A 12,423-nucleotide genomic window follows, 5' to 3' on the forward strand; every position below is an offset into this window, starting at 1 on the left:
AAGCGGCGAAGCGGGATGAGGAACTGCGACTATGTACACCTAGGCGTTCCTTCTTTCGAAAAGCGTAACTAGGTTGAGATTAACATGTGTAACCCGGGGAAGGGTGTACTCGAGACTGTATCGTGTGAACCGTTAGGTAAATGTCCTCGATCTTCGCTCACGATGTCGCTTCATCGGAAGTGTGCATTATGTCGATGCTGATGGCGACGTTCCTGACCTTCGATTACCTGGACGAGGTGTTCATAAACATTTTCAAACGAATTTCAACGTAATTATCTGTCTGTTAATCTTGTACACATATAATACAAATTTTGTATATGCGCAGATTATTAAGAACATAACTAACTTTAATTTCGCTATTCCTTTAACTCTATTTAACTTCTATTTGCAGTAATTGATACAGAAATTTTTTGTTTTTAATAGAGATCTACAACCTAAATATATTCTTCACAAATAAAATATCATACCAGGATCTTGTAAACTTAAAATACTCTTAACACTCATCTGTCAAAAAAAAGTTACGACTATGTGCAATTATCCAACAATATAGCAGTAAAAATCAGTACACAACAAATTGTGCTGAAATTATGGAAAACCTCAAACGTTGTAGGACTAAGCGTCACAGTTTTACCATTCGCCAAGCAAAATTTTTGTCAAGGTTTTGACAAGTTGAGGACTGATTCGCGAAGCCAGAAAAGTATTACAAAAATTATAGGGCACTCGGATTAACTTGGTTTCTGGATTCCGGCGTATCTACTTTCCGGGGACTATCTATGAGAAACGGATATCGGAAACCACGTTTCTTTAAAGGATCGCACACCAAAGACGAAACGTTACCGGTCGGAGGCGGGGGAAAATTGTAAGTGATACGAGGCTGGCCAGAACATTTGTCTGAGAACGGAATCGACGTTGGATTCGCTACTGAAATAAATAGCGAAGTGGATCTGGAATAAATTGGAGAATACAGAATGGCCGCATCGCGAGAGTATTGGCCGGTATCCAAGAATTTATCCACCGATGTCGGCGTATAAAAATTTCAGTGTTATCAGGATTGGACGTACGGCCTGTTTCTGCTGCTGAATATCTAATGAGCAAGAATAGAAGAAATTGGTCAATCGGTTTATCCGTCGGTGTACACATGCGTGACACACGAACGCGGTCCCTGCTTTTTCGCTCTTCGACCACGAAATCCCCGGAACAAAATTTTAAGCACGATTTGCCTTGACGATTTGCGTCGCATTCCTTTCTTTACCTTTTCTTATCCATTGGATAATTTTAACATCTGTTCCATTGATAGAACATATATTACACTTCTCTTGTAACTACATTGCGAATTTTTATGTAGAATAAAATTTGTATCGCTCGCATAAAACACGAACTAATTAGAAATATCTTCCTCTCTTTGATAGTTTTAACAGCTTCAGAATAATACATCGATGCCCTTAAATTCTTTTGCCCCTAAACTCTTTTCTTTTAAATTTCACCAGTTTCTCATAAATGCATAAATCCGCAATCTACTTGTGAGTCAATATTTCATACGATGGTTTTACATATCCCTTTAAAAATGTAATTTTTAGAGATAAAACATTTTTTGCGTTTTTTAATATTCAATCTAAGCTTTCCAAGCAAAATATGATGCTGAACTGTTGCAATTAACGTCCAAGAAATTTCATTGGAGCATCGTTAAAACAATTTCGGGCCCGTATACTCGAACGAGATGGGACCAGCTTATTTAAGTCTTTCAATCTGGTTTTATGGAGACATTATTTAAATTGCGGATGACATTTTTACGATAACCGTAAACACACCGAGGCTGGCCACCAAATCCGACGCTACCGTCTCGTGGAATGAAATATATTCTCCGGGTACGGTGATTTCGGTGGACGATGAATAAGAAGTTGCTCAAGGATGTTAATTCGCGGTCACTTGTCACGCGTGCAAAGTAAAACAGGGAAATTTCGAAGGGGTGTAAGATAATTTACATCGTGCTGGATCGCGAACGGGGACCCGCGATCGGAATATAATTATCCCTCGGATCCGACGGAAAATAATTTCAGGCTGTCCGATCGCTATGCATCACTCGCGCGAGCCGATCTGTAAAGGAAGTTTAACGACCGGCCGAGGCCCGTCTCGATCGACGATTCCCGGCTCCCTCGTAAATCTTCTTCGGGTTCCATTTCCCGCTCGATCTTTCGGCCGAGGTATCGACTTACTTATTTCCTAAGAACTTGTTCGTTCCCCCCTGTAAACTTCTCTAAATTGTTTGAACTCGATTCGACCGAGATGCCGCCCGTCCAAGACGCATCGCTTTTGCATGACGTTAAAGTGGCTGCGAAAGTAACGGTACAACGTCCCGCAAAATTTTTATTGATTCCACTTTATCCGGAAGAATGTACTGGAAATAAAATTCTACAGTTACTCTAAAAACAAAATGCCACAATTGCATTTATCAGTAGATTGCGGATTTTATGCATTTAGAACAGAATCAGTAGACCAAGATCAAAGCAGTGAAAATGTTCCTAAAATTTGAACGTGCTGTTGCATTACTTTCGGCTTATCACAATGATTTTAAAAAGCAATGATTGATGTAGGCTCTGTATCAGGGCAATGAATGCAGGAAATTTACATTTTGCATAAATATTTGCAGTCTGGTTATTACAAATACTAAATATCAATAACGTGAGTACTAGATTGCAAATGTTTATGCAGAATCAAAATTGTCTGCATTAATGGCAAGTTAAATGAGCTACATAGACATTTATATATTTTTTGAATAATTTTAATGTGCTGAAAATGCAACTACATTTTTAAATCTTTTAACTGTCTTTGCTGTTTTGCATTTGATTTATCCATTTTCCGTATAAATGCATAAAATCTGCAGTTTAATGATTACAATTTGAAGACAAGAAACAATGTTTCATTTTATTTATCGAATTCAGTTTAAAAAGATTTAGTAGATAATAAATACATGCATACCACTAATAATGAGAATATTTTCTATAAAATGCAAATGCAAAAACTGAAAGGTAAATAATAATCTAATATTCATTGTCAATTACGAATCTGTAGAGCTAATTTTTCAATTGTTTCAGTCACTACATTTGCGAACAGCTATATTTTACCATACAGAAATCACACGATCGTCTAAATTTGCTCTAACTACTTTAAATTTTGAATATTTCTGAACGACTCGTGCAGAATGAACAACCGAGCTCTGGAAATTTTTAATTTAAGTGCGTTGTTCATACTGGCACCACGGCTTTGCTGACAACAAGAATCATTGACAGGCATCGTGTATGGTGAATCAACGTAATACGGCGTTTAATGGGAGCTGAGTAGAGGAACTAACGTGTATAGAGAGGATCTCGAAACTGGGGAGATTACGTCGGACAACATTGGTTTATGGAGTTTCACGAATAATTGAATCTCGCATCCAGATTCGTCGGCAGCAAATGATCGAGGCAGTGTGCTTATCGAACGTTGACTGACGAAGAGAAAATTATTTGAAGATAATGGAAAAACTTGTTTGTAACCTTATTTTTACGAATAAAATGCTCTTCAGCGAAGATCTCTTCTTATCTCAGAAACAACGGCGGAATATTAACGTTAAATTAGTTGTTTCCTTACGTTTCATTTTCATTTCTATCAGTAAATACAACTGCCTCTGCTTCTGTTAATTAAAAGAGAAAAATTAATTTACGTCACAAACAAGCTCTGAAGAATATTCTTTCAATTTCAATTTAGTGCACAGACCGTTCAAGTTTATTAAAAATAGAAAAGTCTGCAAAAATTGAGTGTCCCTCATTTTTGGTTGTAATAAGGCACGAATTTTTAATTTTAACACTACACTTACGGGACACTTTAAAATGACGGGTTCTAATATTTTTAATTTACAATTATTAAGGTCCTAAAGATATATTCATGAGGAATTATTCAACAAATTTATTTCTTTGTGTATATGAGGTCGACCCATAAAATATGTAATCACCCTTTCATTCCACAACCACTTCTGACCTTTTTGGCAAAGACATCATACCGTCACTATAAAATTTCTGCGGTTTTTCATTAAAATACTTTTCAATGGTGAATAATATAAACACATCCACGGTACGGACTTATGGGACGATCTAATATGTTATTAAATAAAAAATGGCTACAAATATGGGCAGCACGTTCTTGTTATTTTTATAAAGTAACGTAAAATAGACGCTTTTAGTGCTCCGTAAATCTAGCGTTAAAGCAGACTATCAGTGAGCCAAGGGGTGCAGGGCCGGGGCAGCTGACTCGAGCCATCGAAACAGACAGAAGACAAACGGTGACAGAGTTAACTGCTGCATCGCCGATGTAAGGTAAAACAGCTTTGATTATCCGGCCTGTGTCCGCTTTGCTCCCCGGACGTATCAACGAGATTGCCGGTAGACGGAAAAAAGCATAATAACGTCAGGCGGTTCGGTGAAGTTGAAAAATTTAGCAGTCACCGTTCGAGGCGACGCGTCGGTGCGCAGGTGGGGTCGGTTGGATGGATCACCACGTGGTACGGTTTCCAGCGGAACGCGTCGGCGGACTATACTACCGTATAGCTAGACGATACTATGTAGGAGGGTGCTGGGAGCTGGAGGCAGAAGCAGAGGGCGAGGCTGAAGAGGTTGAAGAGGGACGGTTAGGTCGCTGGTGTCTGTCTCCGGGGGCTCAGCTGCGGCGGCACCACGGTGATCGATGTCTCCACTCTCCGCAATTTGAACAATGTCCCGCTGTCTTGGACAACCATCCTCTCTCCCTCTCCCTCCCCCCTCTCTTCCTCTCTCTTTCGCTCGTTTGCCACCCCGCGTTCCGCCATTTTCTTTTCCCCACCGTTTCCTTCTTTCCAACGCTTCGTGTCTGCCTCTCTCTCTCCTCCCCACTTTCCGCGTTGCGTTTCTCCTCTTGTCGTCCTCTAACCCCCGTCGACCGTCATTCTCCGCATTCCCCGCTAAAATGAACGTTATACCGAGCAAGAAGGATGCGGACCCATTCTTATTTACCATTCCAAACGGAGTTGGCTGCGGAGAGGAAGAATACGCGTGTGCACGGATGAGGGAAGCCCGGGCGGAGACAGGAAGCGCGTCTGCGACCGCGACTTCTTGCCCCGATGGAAGCCTGAGCAATCATGAGCTTCTTCGTGCGGGCTAAACAAACGCAACGGGATGAGAACGTCTGAAACGTGCCACGGAAATCGGGGCTTGAAAAGCTCTTGCGGCCCCGCCACCCCACGAAACGCCGCGTCGCGTCGCGCGTCGCATCCTACAGCGTTGTGCGTATTCACCTGTCGTTCTTATTGAGACAAGCACTTGCCGCCGGCCCGATGAGAATCTCCACGTATGCTCCGTGTTTTCTGTAGCATTCCTATTTGCATTTCCCAGTGGCACCCAGGGAAATAACGGCGTTCGATGAAATCGGCGAAACCACGCGCGACGGCACGCTGCTCTAGATTACCTTGAACGTGTCGCGCGATCTCCAGCCGGAGGATTGCGGAACGTGAAGGATTTGCTAAACAAGCTAATGACTACGGATTTTTATCCAATCTTCAATCTCTGTGGTCAAATTTTCGTATAAAATTGAAGCAAACGATATCTCGGTTATCTTCAGTGGCGGTAGCCTTTGTACACCCACAGTATAAATAGAAATAACCCCTTGCACTACGATTTATTTCACGGTTTCAGTGACTAGAAACAAGGAGAAAATTTATATGTATTGTATGCCTATATGTTCTTCAATAGCTGTACATTTGCAAAATAGAATTTTGTTTCGGTTTAAAGGAAATTAATAACATATTTATTGGACTCTGTTCAGACTCTTCGTCACGAGTGTGACTCGATATTATAGGGCAAGGAGTTAACCCTTAGCACTCGAATGGCGACTGTAAGGCGCCACTAGAAATTTCTGTATCATTATTCAAAATACTTTTTACGTTATTAAATTTGTTTGTATTTAATAAATTACTAAACACATCAGTATTGCACGAGCAAATTGCACCATTTTCATATGTATAACACGAAAAAAATTATATAGAAGGGAAATATTCTAGGTTGGAAAAAATGTTTTGTTTTGGAGTTAAAATAGCTTCGAGTGCAAAGGGTTAAGTTCTGTTGAACTTTATATTTCAGTATTTTCTCCGAGTCTTCTGTACATATGTAGAAAGATATAAATGTCGTAGAAATTTACAAAAATGCCCAGTAAACAGCGAATAATCCTGATTTTGTAAATAATACTATGAAATTCTAGGTAAAATAAAAGTCTGATCTGTCGAGCGTTTTGCTGTAGCGGATTGAGAGTGAAAACAAGAAATGTCTAGCGAGAAATCCAACCAGCCGGACTATGCAAATGATAATTACAAGAATGCAGTTCTTATGACAGGACCGGAAAGGACGAATTTAACGGCGACAAAGCCTGGAAGGGGAAAGGGTCCAGCGATTCAACATAATTCCCTTCGAAAACTCACTTTGGATTTCGTTTCTCGCTCGGGGCGTTTGCCCAGTCTACACATATAGGCACTGGTTATCGAGTTAGATTAGGCAGGTACCTTACCTTCAGATCAGAGTACGTTTGCCGAGAACCTTTGGTACAATAGTTCTCAAAGGGGCTGACAAGGAGTGTGCATACCGTGGATGAATACAAACAATGGCGTAGGAGCAGCCAATGGTGCGCGGAATTGCGAAGTAACTTATTCAAGGGTTACGTCAATGCGGCATGCTACCCGTAATTTCAAACTTTAAAAGCAAATCTCGCCCATTGTCTGATAAATTCCGATATCCCCCGAGCCATTCGCGATTCTATTAACGGCAGACAACGTGATCGGGCGAATTAGTCGTTCGCAGAACAAATCGTTCTGCGCGAACAATTGCGATACCGCGCGTATCTTGCAAGCCATCTCATTTAGAATTTTCGGGACTCGCCGTTTAAACATCTATTTTCTGATGCAATGAACACGTGATTTATTCAACACAATAATTACAAATGTAGAGCTTCCGGATTCGAGTCAACGTGCATAAAGAATTCGCTCGATTTAAAGATAGCACTTTGTGTACGAGCGGTTTGGGTTCACTGACACGAGCCGGTCGCAAATTTTTAACGAACAAGGAAACTGACGTGCAAGCTATTCTCTAGACTCTGTAATTTTCTTTCTTCAGACCTTTCAATCGGAATAGATTTCGCAATCTCTTGGAGATTGGAGCCTCGTTGCGAATGACGCATGACGTCTTACTTCGAGTACTAGACGCGGAGACCTGCAATCTGTTGATCGAGGAAACTACAGTCTATTATTATGGCTGATCGATCCATGCCATTCTTTGCAAAATCGTGAATGCATATTATACTCGCACTGTCATGCTGGAAAAAAAAACATGTTCCATTGTCTTCAAGAATATAGAAACCGAAACGATCGAACGATTGAATCGCTTTAACTGTTCTGTGAACATGATGGTTTCGGGAATGTATAAAACACAAACATTTTGATCAAGAAAGAACTAATTTCTAAGTGACTGCAAGAGATTACGTGAAAGCGTCGAGTGTTGCAGAGACGTTTGTTTCACGGACAGGTTGAGAATCCTGAAGAGCAGTCTTTCTTGCCGCGGAGTAAGAAAATTGGTCTCGCGAAATAAAACGTGGCGTCAACGAATAATGGAAAAATCTGTTTCGACAGTCAGAAACATTCCTGCCGCGTTGCATCTGTCGCGTCTCGCTCGAAGTTGGGAGCTTCTGAACGAAGGAGCGGCGAATTTTCCCGGACGGTTGCAGATTTATCCGCGCAAGAATGAAACGGATCCGTCTAATTCAGTCTTCAGGAACGCACGAGCGAATTGAAATTTTGTATTCTCGTCGCAGGTGGGCGAGGGAAGCTGGGGAGGACCGGCGGGGCGGGAGAAAAAAGAGGAGAAAAGAGGGTGAAACTTTTCAACGAGTTTACGCGCGTCTCTTTCCCGTCGAGACTCCGAAGCCGCGGAGAGTGAAACTTGGACCCGTCTGGAGATGAAATCCGTGGCGCGTGACGGCACGCCTTCCCGGGCCAAAATCGCGGTGCGATTTTAATTCTACCGCTCGCGAAAACGCGCGACGCGGATTAGGGCGGTTTCTCGAGGACGACGGGCCGAAGCGCGGCGCGCGAACATTTCGACGCTTACGTTTTCGACGCGATGAATATTTAGCGGCGGTGCTTGAAAACGTTAAGACGGCCTCGTAGACGTGCAACTATACCTAACCCAGGGCAACGTTAACCCTTCTCCACCCCCCACCCCCTACAGGCCTCCTTATCCGACCGTTTCATCCCTTTCGTAACGCGACGTAACAGGCCGTGCTTCCGTCTTAACTTCCCGGGCAACAGGAATTCACCGTTCCGCTGCGTCGACGTTGTTTACAACTTGCCGACGGCATTTAGTATGATTACGGTTCGTTAAAAAACCCGGGGCTTCTTTGTTTCTCCGCTTTCCCCAACTTCCCGCTGTGTTCCACCGGCTCCAGCCACGGTATAGATTAGGTTATCCCAGAAATATTGTACAAGATGCTCGCCAACTTGCCAGTCAGCGCTTTTCTCGCAAGCGTTACCGAGAAAATCGAGGCGAAAAAAGTTCTATTGTTTCCCGTAATTAGTGACTTTAGGGAGGTTGCATCGCTCGAATCTTGACACATGTACAGCGTCAAGGACGCTTGAATTACTTGCAAGAGGTTTCACTCTTGGTTAATCCTTGAAAAAATTATTAATTAAGTAATTAGCACATTTAAGTAAGTAGGACATAAATCTAGAGATTGAGCTGAAGTGATGAAACAGTAGAGAACATGGAAAGCCTTTTACTGTGATTGTTATTTCACGAATTCTTTCATTTAATGTGCGATTATTATAGTTTAATCAACTTTTTAATCGCAAATCCAGACCTAATTTAATACATTCTTTAATTAAATTCAGAATTGCATGATAAATTTAATATGAGTTAAATCAGAGTCGGGCGTTTATTGACAAAATGCATTAATTTATATGTTGTTCTCTGCCATTTTTCACAAATCATTTTTCCTTCAAAGGAAAGGAATTTTATTGAAGAAACGACGGGATCCACAGCAGTTTAAAACTTACCGTTTACAGCCGATAATTTTCGTGAAGAATGTGAATCTCCGTTAGGACACTGAATACCTGAAACAGAAAATAATAACGCATCGTTAGTAATTTCTACGAAAAACTTTTAAGAATTATTTCTAAAAATATTATACAGAACAATTTCCGGAACCTTCCTCCATTAAATCCCATTTTATATACATAACGAGATATATTAATAACGAGACTGCGAATTCTATGCATTTATAAAGAAAATGAATAAGTCAGATACAAAACTGAAGAGACATTACAAGAATGTAAGAGTAGGCTCGATTATTTTTGACTCTTTAGAACGATTTAAATAAAAGACGTTGAACTTCGGTTTCTCACAACAGGCAATTTTTCTTCCCAAAGATCTGCAGTCCATGAACAACAACCAACCCATAAAACAAAATTCCACGCTCAAGGAAGCCCCTGAGATTCCCATCTTAATCCTCCCTAACAATGTTCACCTGCCACCTCGCCCGACACAATCAAACGCGTTTCCTTGCGACGACGCAGCAACGAACGATAACAAGAAAATTGAAATAATTGCTCGGGATACGCTAAACACGGTAAAACTACGGCAATAGCGGGAGACTTGATGAGCGTCTAATCAAGCGTGGCGCTCGCGCGTCTAATTACAAAGCAACGTAGAAAATAATTAACGCGGTGAGTCATGGGATAGCTGTTATTAACGAAAATTAACTGAGTTCGCGCGTGGCTAGAACCGAGCGCGTGAAGAAGCACGGAGAGAGGAGGGAAGGACGAACGGGGCGATGAAAAGCGGTGCGAGAGAGAGAGAGAGAGAGAGAGAGAGAGAAGGAGAGAGAGAGAGAGAGAGAGGGAGAGAAAAGCGGTGGAGCGGCCTTAGTTAATAATGACGAGAATCGCCAACTGTCGCGGATTTTAATTCGAAATGTTCAATTAGCGTGTGGCCGGCGAACCGTGACGCGGTCGTATCATCGCCGGGTAACGACTGCCTTCGTTCTTCGCCGGCATAACAGCCGTAAATTGGAAAGTGATACCGAATTCACGCGTCACCGAGCGCACCGTGCGATCACCGCGTTAATTATAGATATCCGGGGACGCCGCGACGCCAGTGTATTTTAGGTAATTGGGGGTGGAGCCCGAAATCGCCGGCGCACCCTTCGACGTCCTCGCGTTTTCCGCCGTGCGTCCGCTCCTGACGGAAGCGTGCAACGTCGATTCGAGGAAACAGGAAGAGAGGGGGGAGAGAGGGAGAGAAAGAGAGAGAGAGAGAGAGAGAGAGAGAGAGAGAGAGAGAGAGAGGGAGAGAGGGATACAGGAACAGAGAAACGAAAAAAAATGAGAGGCGACCGTGCACGCTTTAAAAAGTTCGACCATTTATACCAACCCCTGTCTCTCTCCGGCGTATCCCCCCACCCACACCCCCGTCGCGCCCTATCTTCCTCGGACGGTTAAATCGTTCGACATCGTAACTCTCGCCGAATTAATAATTTCACCCGCCCGGGGTATATCCTATTCCTCCTTTTTTCATTTTTTTTTTCTTTTTTGGTTCCTCTCGCTCTCTTTTTACGGGAAAATTAGCCGGCAGAGGTCTAAGTGGATTCTGCGCGCAATCGATACCACGCGGTCCGCGAGGAACGCGTTACATCGTTCCTGCGTGTGCACGTTCCGCGGTAACTTCCGCGAATGCGATAAACTCTTTGACTGGCGTCGATCTCGTTTCCGAAAACTTGTTCGCCCGTGCTTTATGAACCTCCGGCGCACGGAGCTTGTTCTCGTTCCGCGAGACCTGCGTTATTACAACCGGTGGTATCGCGTTGTCTCGCGATATTGTTTGCTGAATATAGGGGCGCGTCAGTCTTGTTCCGTTTGGTAGCGATTCTTCCACCGAGTAAGCGAGACCATTTCGAAGAATAGGAGAGTTCTCCTTTTTCAATATGATACCAAATTTTCTGCGACGTTCAACAATATTGTCGTAATAACTAAAATGTACAAAAAAGTTTAGAGAAAAATTGAAAGTACATGCCCAGCTAGCCGTCTATTGACATAAGGTTTAAAGGGTTCTCCTGTTTTATCTGTTGGGATATTATTTTCAACAGCATCGTGTTCGAGGTTAATGGCAACGCGATCACCTTAAATTATTGGGGGATCGGTTGAGAAATTAATTTCTTCGATCGATCTGATTCAGGATGATTGCGTTACGTTCTTCCGTACCCGCATTTTCACGAAATTGCGAGTTGTATCTGTGCATAACATCGTCTCCGTCGCCTGATACCGATTTCTCTCACCTCTCCAGCAAACCGAACAAAACGAGCAGGGCAGTAAGAAAAAGCGGAGGCTCGTTCGGTTGACGACATGCACCCTACAAAACGAAGCTATCGCCGCGAGATGCACGCTTCAACGAGAAAACAAGGTAGCAAGTAATTCCCAATAACGACCCCAATTACGCCCATGCACGTCATTCCCGGTGTTTGATACTGCTCGATCTGTGCGCGAGCGTTCTACTTAATCGCGGCGTGTCCCGCATAATGATAACCAGGCTGGAGGTGTAGCATGACGAGGAGGGGGGGGGGGGGGCGAAGGGGATCCATCTTGTATCGAGTAAAAAGGCCTGGGTTGCCGCGGCATGGGAGCGCAGGTGCGTGTGGGATGACACGTTAAGTGACTGGAAATCATCCCGGGGATCGCATGCGCAGCTGTCCCCGTAATTTTCGTAGTTCGGCCGGGTACAGGGGACGGATGGAACTGCGTGTAGGGTGTCTCTGTGCAGGTGGAAATGCGTGCACGGTCGATCGAACGGAGAAACACGCCGGAAGGCGGATGCTGCGGACGGAAAAGCGCGTCATTCGTCGGTCCGTTTGTGATTTAGCGCGATTGCCGTCGCGCGATTTCGTTGGCTGACGGGTTCCCCGAGCGAGAAAGGGTGCAACGGGTACACCGTCACCTATAGACGGGTCCACCTACCGGTTTGTACTTCCTAGCGGATGACTCTCCGGTGTACTGGTGTTAGGGATCCATTAGCTAATGGCTGCGCACCAGCCATCTGCTCGACGCTAGCTTTTATTCGCCCGTTGCCGTACTCCCTCTTCCTCATCTCCCCCTGCCCCCGTCTCTCGCCCTCTCTTCGTGTCCCATACACCCCTTCGTCTTTTTCGCGCCACCCTCCCGCTGTCCCGTGGCTTAGCCCAGGCTCATAACGGGGACCGCCGATTCATTTATTCATATCTTTCTTTTTCTCCTCGTAAGTGAACCCCTTGCCGCCGCCAACCCAGCCGACCGTGGTCCTTTCGTGGTTTTTGTTCAACGCTGCGCGATACCTTATGGGGGTGTTTGTA

At 43.7% G+C, this 12,423-nt stretch overlaps 1 protein-coding gene across 2 annotated transcripts in view; it reads right to left on the minus strand.

Annotated features, from left to right (window-relative positions):
* The window catches only part of LOC143357393 (discoidin domain-containing receptor 2), a 246,603-nt gene that overhangs the window by 166,800 nt on the left and 67,380 nt on the right, over positions 1-12,423 (minus strand). The window contains exons 1-2 of one of the 2 annotated variants that reach the window (XM_076793855.1): positions 9,571-9,719; positions 9,101-9,157 (exon numbers count right to left, since the gene is read on the minus strand). The gene's annotated coding sequence lies outside the window, so the exon portion shown is untranslated. Of the gene's footprint in view, positions 1-9,100; positions 9,158-9,570; positions 9,720-12,423 lie in introns of those variants that run through there. The other variant, XM_076793854.1, reaches the window with a different exon arrangement.

The sequence above is a fragment of the Halictus rubicundus genome, chromosome 9, assembly GCF_050948215.1.
Source record: "Halictus rubicundus isolate RS-2024b chromosome 9, iyHalRubi1_principal, whole genome shotgun sequence".
Taxonomy (NCBI): Eukaryota; Metazoa; Arthropoda; class Insecta; order Hymenoptera; family Halictidae; genus Halictus; species Halictus rubicundus.